The sequence below is a fragment of the Pongo pygmaeus genome, chromosome 6 (genome assembly GCF_028885625.2).
Source record: "Pongo pygmaeus isolate AG05252 chromosome 6, NHGRI_mPonPyg2-v2.0_pri, whole genome shotgun sequence".
Lineage (NCBI taxonomy): Eukaryota > Metazoa > Chordata > Mammalia > Primates > Hominidae > Pongo > Pongo pygmaeus.
In genome coordinates, this window is record NC_072379.2 from 122815287 (window position 1) to 122830096 (window position 14810).

The 14810-nt window shown below is 39.7% G+C and overlaps 1 protein-coding gene across 8 annotated transcripts in view; it reads left to right on the forward strand.

Annotated features, from left to right (window-relative positions):
• The first annotated feature begins 3589 nt into the window (after nucleotides 1-3589).
• The window catches only part of SPAM1 (sperm adhesion molecule 1), a 39330-nt gene continuing 28109 nt past the window's right edge, over nucleotides 3590-14810 (forward strand). For 2 of the 8 annotated variants that reach the window (XM_054496738.1, XM_054496744.1), the window contains exons 1-2: nucleotides 3787-4769; nucleotides 5360-5474. The gene's annotated coding sequence lies outside the window, so the exon portion shown is untranslated. Of the gene's footprint in view, nucleotides 3751-3786; nucleotides 4770-5343; nucleotides 5475-14810 lie in introns of those variants that run through there. The other 6 variants (XM_054496746.1, XM_054496741.1, XM_054496745.1 and 3 more) reach the window with 6 other exon arrangements.

Sequence of the window (14810 nt, forward strand, 5' to 3'; positions counted from 1 at the left end):
ACAGCCCCCTATCCTAATAAATATTCTTGGGTTGTTTTTGTTTGTTCATTTGTTTTTTAAGACAGAGTCTTGCACTGTTGCCCAGGCTGGAGTGCAGTGGTGAGATCTCGTCTCACTGCAACCTCACTTGAACCTCCCAGGTTCAAGAGATTCTGCTGCCTCAGCTTCCTGAGTAGCTGAGATTACAGGCATGTGCCACCATGCTTGTCTAATTTTTGTATTTGTAAGAACTTCTAAGTTCTTACATGGGGTTCTTACATGGGGTTTCACAATGTTGGCCAGGCTGATCTCAAACTACTGATCTCAAGTGATCCTCCTGCCTCAGTCTCCCAAAGTGCTGGGATTACAGGCGTGAGCCACCACCATGCCTGGCCTTATTGGGTATTGTTTATAGCTGATTTCCCTGAAAGTTCCTTCTTTTCCTGTGCCTTTTCCTAGTTGATGAGTCTCAGGGACACTCCTACCTTGTCATCAACTACCCAGATGCTCAGTCGCCTGTTGCTTTAGCTTGAGTTCCTGTTTCTCTTGTCTCAGGTGAGAATCATAGAGCACTCCTATTTTCCTCTGTTCTTGGTGAGGAGGCAAACACAATTACCTGGTCTTCTCATTCATAAGTGTTAATATGCTTAGGTTATCATGGGATGGTGTAGGGGGACAGAGAGAACTACAAATATTAATACATCTTTATAATGTCATTAAAAAGCTGAAGTTGCGTTAATTTTCTTTTTGGAGGACATGTGCCATACATTTATGATATGCATTATATGCTAGATGTATTATTTAATAATAGCAATAAAAGCAATATTGGTTATTAATGTTGCTTGTAACTTGTAGATGTAACAAACATGTTAATAGCTAAAGTAAGTTGGTTTGAGTTTGGTACTGAGAAATAATCTTGTTAACTATTGCTTGTTTGCTTTTTGGTAACCGTTCTTCCTCTCCTTTTGTGCAATGAAAGCACAATCAGCCTGTTTGGTCAGACTAATGTGTAACTACCAAAAACTGCAAAAATATCTGGATTCTATATTAATAATGTGTTTTGCCACTACTTGTTTTAAATGTCACTTACTTAAATGTTATGTACTTATTCCATTAATTCAATTTAAAAGACTGAAAACTTTCCTGATAAGTCACACTTGATAAGTCAGAAAAATATTTCAACTGGGTTGAGGGAAGAAAGCTTGAAGTCTGAGTTTGAATGGAGTAAGTATATTTTTAGTTGACTCCTTCACAAAGTTGCAAAGAGGTAGTCAAAATAATGCAGTGTACACTAAGGCTTGAGTCAGTCTGACATGCTGATAGAATCAAGATCCATGAAGACTTTCTTGAGTAGGTTCCTTCTCAGAAGCACATATGTAGTGATACTCACCATCACTGAGGCACAGCACCATCATGAGATCTGGCTCCACTGCAGTATAAATTTGCTGAGTGCTTCATTTCCACCAGAACAATTCCTTCATAGCTCACATATTTTGGTTACTTTTTGTCTCTTAACTTCTCAGGAAAGTTTTAATGTTAGCAGTTCTGTGAATCATTAAATAGTACTGGGCGTGGCCCTTCTTTTTTGATAATTTTTACTGCCTTTCATACGGGAGTGGATGGTCACAAGGGACAATATTATTAATAATAATAACAGGAACAACTTACATTTATGGAATACCTTCTTTTTGCCAGGTATAAAGACAAAAAATTACTCTCTAAGTTCTGGGGCTGGGGCCCATGAATTGAGCTGACAAAAGACAGATTAAGAAAATAAAAGCATATACATTATATTTAATATTTTTACTGCACACTGAAGCCTTTATAAGAAAAATGAAGAACCAAAGAAGCAACTCAGGCCAAGAGCTTATATACGTTTTAAACAAAGAATGCTAAATTGTGGGGAAATGATAAAACAAAGGAAAAGAGTTTAAGCTTCTAGAGGCAGTAATTTGTGGGAAAGTGACTAGAAAATACACAGGAAAATCTAATGGAAGATAAGGAATATTTTAGTAGTTTTGTTTGTACCGATCCATTTCAGTATTGACCCCCAGTCTCCAGTGATAAGAATGTTCTCTTCCTAAAACAGGGAGAGCCTCTTTCACATGGAAAATTTTATGTCATACCTGAGGCAGAAAGAGGAAAGTCAAAGAGTCCTTCCTGCCTCTGCTGTTGCTCAATCACCTTCAGCCCCAAATAATCAACATGCTGGGCTGGGCACAGTGGCTCACGCCTGTGATCCCAGCACTTTGGGAGGCGGAGGCAGGTGGATCACCTGAGGTCAGGAGTTCAAGACAATCCTGGCCAACATGGCGAAACCCCATCTCTACTAAGAATACAAAATTTAGCTGGGTCCAGTGGTGCCTGCCTGTAATCCCAGCTACCTGGGAGGTTGAGGCAGGAGAATTGCTTGAATCCGGGACACGGAGGTTGTGGTGAGCCAAGATTGCACCACTGCACTCCAGCCTGGGCAACAAAGTAAGACTCCGTCTCAAAAAATAAAGTAAAATAATAAAAATAATCAACATGCCAAAGTAGCATATTTTGGGGTAGCATATTCTGAATTCCTTCATTTCCCCCATCTGAAACTTTACCATAAGTTTCTCATAATAAAATCTGAATTAGTGGCTGTGGAGAGAAGAATCAGTTTAGCAGCTGAGTGATAGATCTTCAAAAGAAGAATATATAGATCAGAATGAGAACAAATAAGCAGAAAAGTGCAAATCTAAGCACATTTCTCCATATCCCATTAAACCAATCTCCCAACTCTGGGAATAGGTCAGTCTAATCAAATGATTGAGCCTCATTATCTTATGGAGAATGTTAATCTTTTTTGTTCAAAGGTATTAATCAGACAATATTTGTCCCAACTGATTCACAAAGAGGCAGCATTTTCATCAACCACACAAGATAAAATGACCAGTGTTGTTCATGAACAAAAAGTGGAACCTGTAATTCCCAAGATCTAGTGTGTTCCACAGCTTTTGTTATTGGTCATATTGATGTCTCCACATCTTCATTTTCACATGCCTCTGTCAGTTTGTAAAAGCAGAAAATGTCGTGAAACATTTGACATAGGAGACCTGCAATCTGGCTTTGGCAGCTAAAAGGCTTGATTTTGTCACCTGACCAAGTTAATCCAGATTTTTGATCTATTTATATACAATTTCTGGTGCTAAGGAGCCTAATCAGGAGAGCAGCTGAGCAACCCCACCCAGGTTGTGCAAGAGTGGCCTATGAACCAGCCAACACATTTGGTGATTTGGCAAAAGTTTGTGCTATAAAAGGTAGTTCTAGAATCACTTATTGTTACCGAATAGAAAGTCTTGACTGTGAGTTTTCCAGGTTCTTGGAGTGTTGAACAAAGAATTGAACAAAACGCACAAACAAAGCAACGAAAGAATGAAGCAACAAAAGCACAGATTTATTGAAGTGAAAGTAGCCTCCACAGAGTAGGAGCAAGCTTGAGCAAGTGGTCCAAGAGCCTGACTGCAATGTCCTTCAGGGTTTTAAATTAAACTAAAAGAATTTGGTAACACCCCTAGGTACCCTTTAGAGGCCTCCAATTGGTTACACCCTATGCAAATGAAGGATTGGCCTGTGACCAATCAGAGACTGAAGTGGAGGCTTGGTTTGAGACCAATCAGAGGCTGAAGTGGAGGCTCAGCCTGTCACCAATCAGAAGCTGAAGTGGAGGTTGGCCTGCAACCAATCAGAGGCTGAAATGGCGGCTTGGGCCACAACCAATCAGAGGCATTTCTCATTTGTGAGGTAGGGGAGGAGGATTTTGTAGAGGTCAGGAACTCTGGCCTCTTTTCACCTGGGCCTGGAGAGGTGGGGTTTTCCTTTTGGTCCAATTCCAAGAAGTCAGCCAGTTTGTCCTCAGGCTCCCTGTCTCCCGACCCTATTCTCCTGCCTCATTATGACCTCCATGAAGGGTTTGAGGATGTGGTGTATGGAGTCAAACTACAGGGTTTGATTGCAATATTGCCTTGGTGTTACTTGGGAAGAGATCAGTACCATATTTGTTTTTAATTAGAAAAGTTTTTTTCTTCCAAAGTCTTTATTTGAGCAAGGGACAATTCTTGAGCTTACAGAGGTTTTTCCTTGCCCAATGAACTCACCAGAAGGAAAAGTAGAGTGACATTGTTTTTCTGGCCATGGATACCATACTCTTTCATTCATTTATCTTCCATAGTTGGTCCACCTGGTACCCAATGGACAGAAATAAAAACTAATTCAGGTTTATTCATGCTATCAGATGTTGACATAAGCAATAATTATATTGTTTAGTTGACATGACCAAGGTTTGAGAAACTGGTGCAAGGGTGGTGTCAGGTTTGTGTTTAACCTATGAAGAAAAGAGTGAGGTTAATATGAAAGAGGCAGCATTTGAAAGAAAGCCCACAGAGGAGGATTAGAGAGAGAATAGGATAGATTGAGACAAGTAATCTCCAGTCAGCTTCTCAATAAATGGGAGGTTTTGTTGAAAAAGATTCCCCCTCTACTCCCCTCCCCACACCAGGGAGGAGAGAAACTTAAAGGGGGAAAATAGATGAAAGCAAAGTTTTTTGATCTGTGATCTTGAGGAAAGCTGTTTGCTTTGTGGTGTCATCCTGCTTCTAGAGCCTTGGCTCTGAAATCCTTACTATGAGGTCACCTGTAGATATGGTCTTCCAGTTGTCCTGAGAGTGATGACTGGCTCTACCTTGATGTGGCTCACGTAAATTCAGAAAGTATGATAGCAGTGTAGGTGGTTAGCAGTACTTCATAAGGTCCTTCCTAGCAAGGTAACAGTACAAGGTTTTTCTAAAAATCTTGATGTATACCTGATCTCCTGGTTGAAAGAGTTGGCTGGATGGATTTTTTCTTATAAGTTCTTTTTATGTCTAGATTTTTATATTCCACTTGACCTGATAATTGAGAATGGTACAAAGTAAGAAATTTTAATGAGTAATCCAGAGATTTTGTGAGTGAGTGGTTTATTTCTACTAAAAAATGAGTTCCTTGGTCTGATTCAATCTATAAAGCAACGCCAAAATGAGGAATAACCTCAGTTGTTAGTTTCTTTACCACTATCATGGTGTCTCTTGAACCTGGGAGACAGAGGCTGCAGTGAGCCGAGATCGCGCCACTGCACTCCAGCCTGGGTGACAGAGTGAGACTCTGTCTCAAAAAAAAAAAGGCGTTACAATGGAGGGATTGGTTAATAAAGCCTGTGTATAGGTGGTCTGCTACTGTGTTGAGAGGTGCTGTGTCTTATTAAGTCATAAGAGAATGGACACAGAATGGGGGAACGGGGGGATAGGTAAAGGGGGGAACCTAATGTAAGAATACTGAATTTGCCAATTAAGGCACCAGATGTGACTACTTCATGCAGGAATGGGGACATGCCTGATGCCATAGGGTCTAATTGACCTGAGAATGTGAAAGGAAAATAAAAACTCTGTGCCCCAATTCATCATGCCAAAAGGAAAAAAAAATTAAGCTGAAATGTGAGTTGTGCAAAAAACTGCCTTTTCTCCTGTTCCTAAGCAGATAGCTAGAGATAAAATGTTAACTCCACAAGTAGTTACTCTGTGTTCACCTTATCTTATGTAAAGTGCAGATTTACTGAGCACTGGTTGAATACATAATTGACTATTCCCCTACCTACTTCTTTTCCCTTGCAACATGTGGATTATCATACCCTCCTTCTTTCCCTGCCAGCCTGCTTTTCCCCTTTAAATACCGAGGCCCTCAAATTCATTTTTAGAAAAAGGCACGGACCACAGACTGTTTCTGTGACTCCATGTTTATTTCTTCTGGGCATATCCTTAGCTTTGGCAAAAAAAACTTCTAAATTGATTGAGACCTGTCTCTGATACTTTTTGGTTTACCAGAAATATAGTATAGGACATACCTGTTGACGAAAAGAGTCAAACTCTGTAAAACATTTGAAGATAATTATTCTGAGCCAAATATGAGTGATTATGGCCCATGACACAGCCCTTAGGAGGTCCTGAGAACATGTGTCCAAGGTGGTCAGGGTACAGTTTGGTTTTATGTGTTTTAGGAAGGCATGAGACATTAGTCAAATACGTTTAAGAAATACATTGGTTTGGTTTAGAAAGGCAGGACAACTCAAAGTGGGGGCTTCTAGCTTATAGGTAAATTTAAAGATTTTCTGGCTGACGATTGAGGTTGTCTGAAGACCTGGGATCGATAGAAAGGTTAAAGGTTAAAGATAAAGGATTATGGAGACCAAGTTTTATTGTGCAGAGGAAGCTCTTAGATAGGAGATTTTAGAGAGGCCAGGTTGTAAATAGCTTTTTTATAGGACTTAAAAGTGTGCCTGGCTCTTAGTTGATTATCTCCTGGATCTGGGAAGGAAGGAAAGAAAACAAAGGGGAAGGGGATTCTCTATAGGATGTGGATTCTTCCCATGAGACACTTTGCAGGGCAATTTTAAAGTATGGCAAGGAAATAGATCTTGGGGTTAAATATTTTTTTCCTTGTCTCATAATATTATGCCAGTCAGATTGAAAAGTAAGCCACAATATTAGGGTCCAATAAAACCCATCTGATGAGAATTTATAGTTTGTAGGGCATGACTCCCTAGACTTCTTAGGTAGGAATTTGGGTAAGATAAAAAATCAGAGCTTAGTCCTCATATCCAAGAGGCAAGAGGTTGTTTTGAATACCCAAAACAATCTTATTCTTCTCATGGCAATATAGGTGAAAAGGTTTGCCAAAGTTGGGTAAGCCAAGAGCTGGCTATGTGAGAAGTGCTCATTTTAAGGCTTTGCCGGAGTTCAATGGCTCCAAGAGCTAGGAAATGAACTCTGAAGTAGCATCGGGAGGAGGGAGGGCATCTATAGCAATTTAGCATGGGCAGCAAAAGTAGGAACTCATTGATGACAATAGCTAGCTGTCCCTAGGAATTTATGCAGCTGCTTTTTGTTTTTGGGAGAGAGATGGGCAAGGCTGATTCAAATCATTTTGTGCTGTTTTTAGTGCCCTGAGATATCTCATGTCCTTAGCAGGTAACAGTTGTTTGCATCCACTGACGTTTAGATATGAAGGATTTAAGGCCTCATTCAGCTAGTTCTTTTAGGAGAATGAGGGAGTCTATAAGAGCACCCTGTTTAGTTTGGCTATAAAGAAAGAAAGAGGTTATTAATGTATAGAACAAGAGTGAAGCCTTGAGTAAAAGCTACTCAATTTCAAGAGTCGAAATTGGTTTTACAGACGTAGAAAATTATTGAAGGGAACTCATAATATCTATGAGGTATGCATCTATGTTGATTGTCTTCCTCTAAACATAAATGCAAAGATAAATTTTGAGTCCTAGAGTAATGGAATTAAAGAGAAAGCTGACCAGAGGTTAATTACTATAAACCAGACTGCATCAGCAGGAATTGAGGTCAGAATAGTGGCTGGATTAGGAATTATGGGGTGACGGCACATTATAAGAGTTCATGGCTCTTAGATCTTGTACAAATCTATGGATTTGATTCCCATCTAAATCAAATTTTACTTTTATTATTGGCAAGATTAGGGTATTGCAGGGTAAGAAGATATAAGAAAACCCTGCTATAAAATAGTTCATTATAGGTTCAATTCCTTATTTTTCATCTTGAAAGAGAGAGTATTGCGCTACTTATAGGAAAGGTTAATTACTTTTCCAGGTAACATCCATTGACTGTGCACTCAGTAGCTATCCAATCTCATTTAAATGTGAGGCCCAGATACTAATTGGGATATCTTTTAAGACTGCATCCTCTTCAGAAGATTTTAAATTGATATGGGTTTCCATTAGGGAAGGTAGGAAGCTTGAGGTTTGGTCTGAAGGTAGGAAAATAAAAAAAATCTTTATAATTATACTCTATGGTGGCATTAAATTTACATAACAAACCTCTGCCTAAAAGGTTTGCCAGTAAGAAGTCAGAAACTAGAAAGGCAGGATGTTAAGAGGGCCCACAAATATTGGGGTGGCCTAAGATGTAGGCAATGAAACAGCTTCCCTGGAATTCCAACAGCTGAATAGAATTAGAGATGATAGATAGAGATGAATACTTTGAGCCAGAAGTAGAGAAAGTCACATCCATGTCAATTGAAAAATCCAGTCCTTGATCTTCTATTTTAAGGATGGAGGATATACTTCCTCTCTCACAAAGAGGAAAATGGGTCCTCTGAGGAAGTTGGGGTCTGGAGAGATTGTTTAAACTTTCCTTTCTTTTAAGTGCAGGACAATTGTTTTTTTCAATGTCTAAGTTTGTATATAGTGCCTGCAAACATCTTGAAATGAATAGGGGAAGCTCTGTGGTTGGTAAGAAAAATGGGTGGGATTTGAATTACCCCTAGAGTCCTAGGTGTGTTTTTATAAAGACTAAATTTGCAAGGCAAGGACAGTTGATGTTAATTTTTTTCCCCCTCCTGTTTTCCTGCAAGCCTTTTTTCAAAGAATTGGGTAGAATCTTCAATCATAATGTTGAAGAGACTGTCCTGCCCAGACAAAAAAGCTACTTTGGATTTGCTTCCTTATTCTAGACAGAGGATTTCCAATAAAGGTGGAAATAATAAGATTTTTATATTCTGGGGCTTTGAGGTTAAATGCAGCATGCCTTTGGAAAGTCTGTATACAGCATTCCACAAAAACCTTGGCATCCCTTTCTTTCTGAGTGTACTTTTCAACCTTAGACCAATTCACCTTGGTGGGAAAGGTCTCTACTATCACTTTTAAGAGGCCCTAAATATCAGCTGCCAGCTGAGTCATTTCCTGGTCATTTGCAGGAAAGCCTGGGAGAAGTTCTGGCTACCTGTTTTCTTTATGTGTGTTTGTTACCTGGGAGAGGTAGTTGTTCCTAGGGGGTTGTCTGGCTTGTCTGGTAACTACAGTATCACCCTGGGTAGGAAGAGCCAATCAAAATCCCTATGAGGGGAGTAGTATATTGTCACTAACTTTTCTAACTTCTCTCTAAGTTTGATAGGATCTTCTGAAAGGCGTGTGTTTTGGAGGTGGGGTGGGGTGTGCTATAAAAGGGCTTTTTATTTTAAAAGATATGCTGCTGTCCAGAGGACATGAATTCTTTGTTTTGGGTATTAAGGATACATCCACAAAAGGAATTTCATGGGAAGACTTGCAGCTGATGGGGTCTGATTATATCAACCCAGAAAGTAGATAGAATTACAAGGGACATTGAAATGAGCCCTGCTGTGTATCCCTGGGGCCTCTGACAAAGTTATTTTCTGACTATCAGCATTTACATAAGTAACTTGTATTCCCTGGCCTGGAGATTAGGCCAGAGTGCTTTCTGCTATTCTTGCAGGGAAAAAGAATTTAAAGAAAGAAAGCTGGGTGTTTAGGAATTTTTTTTTTTTTTTTGAGAAGTCAGAGGAGCTTCAGGGATTAAAGGAATTTGCTTAGGAGGCTGGGCTGGATTTGAGGGAGAGAAACATAAGTCAGGGTCTGGAGATTCAAAATATCTTCTGGAAGGTCAGGGATAGTTCGGAATTGAGAGTAAAGGGGAAAGGGACATGTACAGTAGATGTGGATTTTTAACTTTTGTTCTAAGTCTGATTTCTATTCTTAATCTTGAGGGAATCCCTAATCCTAGCCATAATGCTCTTTTTTTGTCCTACTTTCAATTTCTTCTCCCCATAGGTACCAAAAAACCATTTGTTTAGGATGAGAGTTCTTTAAAAATCTTTTCAAATATAAAAGTTTTTCCAAATCCATGGATTCATCATCTGGCCATTGCAAGTAGGATCTCCAAGCATATATCCTTCTAACAGCAACTCAGTCCAATAAATCTTTTCATGAAAAAGCCTAGAGGTAACTTTCCAGGCTTAGAATACATTTTTATCATGAATTCAAGAGGTATCCCCAAAGAGGTGCAGAAGATGCAGCTCCCATGATCCAAAAAGCCACTCCCAAAAATATCCTAAGAAAGCAAAGACTCTCGTTGTCACACATGAAAAGACTCTCATTTCACGAACATTGTAAGAATAATGTTTGTGAAAATTAGTGTCTCTGGTGTCCTACACGAGTGAGATGCAACCAATTATAGTCTCTGGTGTCCTACACAAGTGAGATGCATCCAATTACAGACTCTCTATTCTGTGATATTGGACAGGTGATACTGGATAGGACTTACCAGCACTGGCAAAGCAACAAGGGTAGAGACAACAAAGACTCCTTATAAACTGGGACCTTGAGAAATGAGACATAGGATTTACTGGGGGAATTTACATACAAGGATGGTCTGATCGTGGAGAACTGGACAGGAAAACCGCTCCCATTTGTAAAAAGCATGCAGATTATATAACATTTTTACTTAGCACCCACCACCTAGCAAGCTCCATCTAACCCAAAACAAAGGGCCTCGATCCCCTGTATGGCCTATATTCTAAGGGATGGGTCAGGGGTTCAGATGTCCTTCTTAGCTAAGGAGTGAAACTCTGGGTTGGCCACTTCTGGATTCTTCACCACAGGGTCATTGTCAGGGTGTTCTTAAGTCACTACTCTCAAGTGCATCTGCCATACTGACCCCTCATTAAAACAAACTCCCCTGAAAGCTGGCATCATTGGACAATGAAAATGCTGCTTGCACACTTCATGTTGTTGGGGCTCAGAAAGTAATACCCCATAATGAAGGCCTCAGAAGCAAAAGTTTTTATCTGACCTTCTTCTGCCCTCCTGTCTCTCAGTCCCATTTGCCTCCAAGGCTAGCCATAAAAACTAGAATTTCTTTTCCCATGGGCAGGTCATAGATAGCAGAACCTCTTTTTCCCAAAGTCAGACGTAAAACCTAAAATATTACTCTAACTTTCCCTCTGCCTTTCTATATAAAAACTTGCCATAAATAAATTATGTGACCTACCTTGTTTGACTGTAAGTCGTAAGACCCCCATTCCAGAGAGGTTCCTGTCCTATACCTAGAAGGAAGGAATGCATGCACAGAGAGGCCAAGAAGAATCTAGACAGGTAGGCCTGACTGGATTTCTTTCCTTCAATCTATTAGTATTAGATCCTACCCTTTTTGTCCAGTCATATTTCCATATGGCTGTTCATACTTTGCTGAACTGAAGCATAAAAATAGACAATCTCCCCTCTATCTTTGGGACTTCATTCTGAAGGCTCCTGTATATACACATTAAATAGATTTGCATGCCTTTTTTCCAATTAGTCTGCTTTTTTCCAATTGATTTTTCAGCATACCCTCCAATGTCTAGGGTTTCTAGCCTTATGGTAGCCACTTGGTGCATCCCTGATAACCTGTACCCCCTGCTGGCAGAAACCAAAGAGCATATCCTCATTGGTTACAAGCCAGGATCTCAGAACATAAAAAGCGATGAAAGGAGAATCTCATCTTTTTTGAAAAATTGATGACCCACAGCAAAATTTGTCCAAACACCAGCCCAGTGAGGACAGTAAACCCATCAGTCTATAAAACCAGTTTTAACAACATGCCTATAGGACATATGCCTGTGTGCTACCCTGTGATTCCCTTCCATATGAAAAATGACACAAAAGACAGAGACATAGGAAAACAATGACCATCTCTGGGAGAGAAAGGATGAATTAAAACCAAGAGTACTTCAAATAAAAATCACAAGGAGTCCAGGTTGAAAATGGCAGTGGCAGCTGCATTCTGGGTTCCTCGGCTGTGGGGTCAGTCCGATCCCAAACTGGGGCAGCCACGTCAAGTGGTATCTATGGCTAGGAGGGCTCAGCTAGTATGTGGAAGACCCTCACCTACTTTGTTGTGCTCCCTTGGGTGGGAGTGAGCATAATAATTGTTTTCTTGAAGTTGCATCATGGAGAGCACAGGAGACCTGAGTTGATTCCTTACCCCCATCTCTGCATTAGATCCAAATCTTTTCTTTGAGGAGATGGTAACCATACTGTATTTCATAACTTTCATGTGAATCTGTTTCTAACTGCCTATGAAGATGAATAAAGAGAACCTGAATCATTACAAATCTACTGGGAACCACAGAACTGGTTTGAACCATTACTCTGCACATGGACCAGAAAAAGTGTACAAGACCCTAATCTCACCTTCTTTACTTGTATAAAATGATGACCAGTAAACTGATTTGCCATCTCCTTGCTTGTGGCAAAATGTAGCTTAAAGAAATTAAACTTTGATTGGTCACGTGCAAAAAAATAATGAGTATCTATACCCAAAGAACTCGTTCACACAAATGGTTTCTCCTGCTAATCTGAATATGAAAAGGGAAAGACAAGGATAGTCTCTTGCCATTTTCATCTGACCAGACACTACAGGCAGAGATTAGGCAGAAATTAGGAGGTTGATGTGGTAAAAATGTTTACCTTTTGCTAACTTTGCTGGGTGCTCCCAAGATCTCAATGGTAACCTGTGGAGTGCGCAGGGTGTCCCAGCCAATGATATCCCAATCTCATTGCCAGAACTGTAGGGAAAGAAAAGTAACCTTCCTCTACTTCCTGAAGTTCTGTGGCTTCCTCTACTTCCTGTGTTCTTCCTCTACTTCCTGAAGTTCCTGAAGTTCTGTGGCTGAGGCTCATGAATTGAAGTGACAAAAACATAGATTAACAGGAGAATAGCAAACAATTTTTAAAATATTATTTATTTTATCTTTTTTTTTTAAATTTTACTTTAAGTTCCAGGATACATGTGCAGAATGTGTAGGTTTGTTACATAGGTATACATGTGCCATGGCGGTTTGCTGCACCTATCAACCTGTTATCTAGGTTTTAAGCCTCGCGTGCATTAGGTATTTGTCCTAATGGTCTCCCCCTCCTTGCCCCCGACCCCCGACAGGCCCTGGTGTATGATATTCCCCTCCCTGTGACCATGTGTTCTCATTGTTCAACTCCCACTTATAAGCGAGAACATGGGGTGTTTTGTTTTCTGTTCCTGTGTTATTGAGAATAGCAAACAATTTTTATTTGTTATTTTTACATGCACATTGAAGCCTTCATAGAAAAAAATGAAAACCCAAAGAAAACATTAGGATAGAGAGCTTACATACTTTTAAAACAAAAATGATAAATTGTGGAGACGTGAGAAAATGGGAAAGGGGTTTAACCTTCTAGGAGTAGTGATTTGTGGAAAATGACTAGGAAATATATTGGGGAACTAACGGAAGATAAGAATTATTTTAATAGGATTGTTTGTACAGATCCATTTGAGCACTGACTCCCAGTCTTCATAAGAATGTTCTCTTCTTCATTGATGCAAAAATCCTCAATAAGATACTGGCAAACAGAATCCAGCAGCACATCAAAAAGCTTATCCACCATGATCAAGCGGGCTTCATCCCTGGGATGCAAGGCTGGTTCAATATACGCAAATCAATAAATGTAATCCAGCATATAAACAGAACCAAAGACAAAAACCACATGATTATCTCAATAGATGCAGAAAAGGCCTTTGACAAAATTCAACAACCCTTCATGCTAAAAACTCTCAATAAATTAGGAATTGATGGGACGTATCTCAAAATAATAAGAGCTATTTATGACAAACCCACAGCCAATATCGTACTGAATGGGCAAAAACTGGAAGCATTCCCTTTGAAAACTGGCACAAGACAGGGATGCCCTCTCTCGCCACTTCTATTCAACATAGTGTTGGAAGTTCTGGCCAGGGCAATTAGGCAGGAGAAGGAAATCAAGGGTATTCAATTAGGAAAAGAGGAAGTCAAATTGTCCTTGTTTGCAGATGACATGATAGTATATCTAGAAAACCCCATTGTCTCAGCCCAAAATCTCCTTAAGCTGATAAGCAACTTCAGCAAAGTCTCAGGATACAAAATCAATGTGCAAAAATCACAAGCATTCTTATACATCAATAACAGACAAACAGAGAGCCAAATCATGAGTGAACTCCCATTCACAATTGCTTCAAAGAGAATAAAATACCTAGGAATCCAGCTTACAAGGGATGTGAAAGACCTCTTCAAGGAGAACTACAAACCACTGCTCAAGGAAATAAAAGAGGATACAAACAAATGGAAGAACATTCCATGCTCATGGGTAGGAAGAATCAATATCATGAAAATGGCCATCCTTCCCAAGGTAATTTACAGATTCAATGCCATCCCCATCAAGCTACCAATGACTTTCTTCACAGAATTGGAAAAAACTACTTTAAAGTTCATATGGAACCAAAAAAGAGCCCGCATCGCCAAGTCAATCCTAAGCCAAAAGAACAAAGCTGGAGGCATCACACTACCTGACTTCAAACTATACTACAAGGCTACAGTAACCAAAACAGCATGGTACTGGTACCAAAACAGAGATATAGATCAATGGAACAGAACAGAGCCGTCAGAAATAACGCCACATATCTACAAGTATCTGATCTTTGACAAACCTGACAAAAACAAGAAATGGGGAAAGGATTCCCTATTTAATAAATGGTGCTGGGAAAACTGGCTAGCCATATGTAGAAACCTGAAACTGGATCCCTTCCTTACACCTTATACAAAAATCAATTCAAGATGGATTAAAGACTTAAATGTTAGACCTAAAACCATAAAAACCCTAGAAGAAAACCTAGGCATTACCATTCAGGACATAGGCATGGGCAAGGACTTCATGTCTAAAACACCAAAAGCAATGGCAACAAAAGCCAAAATTGACAAATGGGATCTAATTAAACTAAAGAGCTTCTGCACAGCAAAGGAAACTACCATCAGAGTGAACAGGCAACCTACAAAATGGGAGAAAATTTTCGCAACCTACTCATCTGACAAAGGGCTAATATCCAGAATCTACAATGAACTCCAACAAATTTACAAGAAAAAAACAAACAACCCCATCAACAAGTGGGCGAAGGACATGAACAGACACTTCT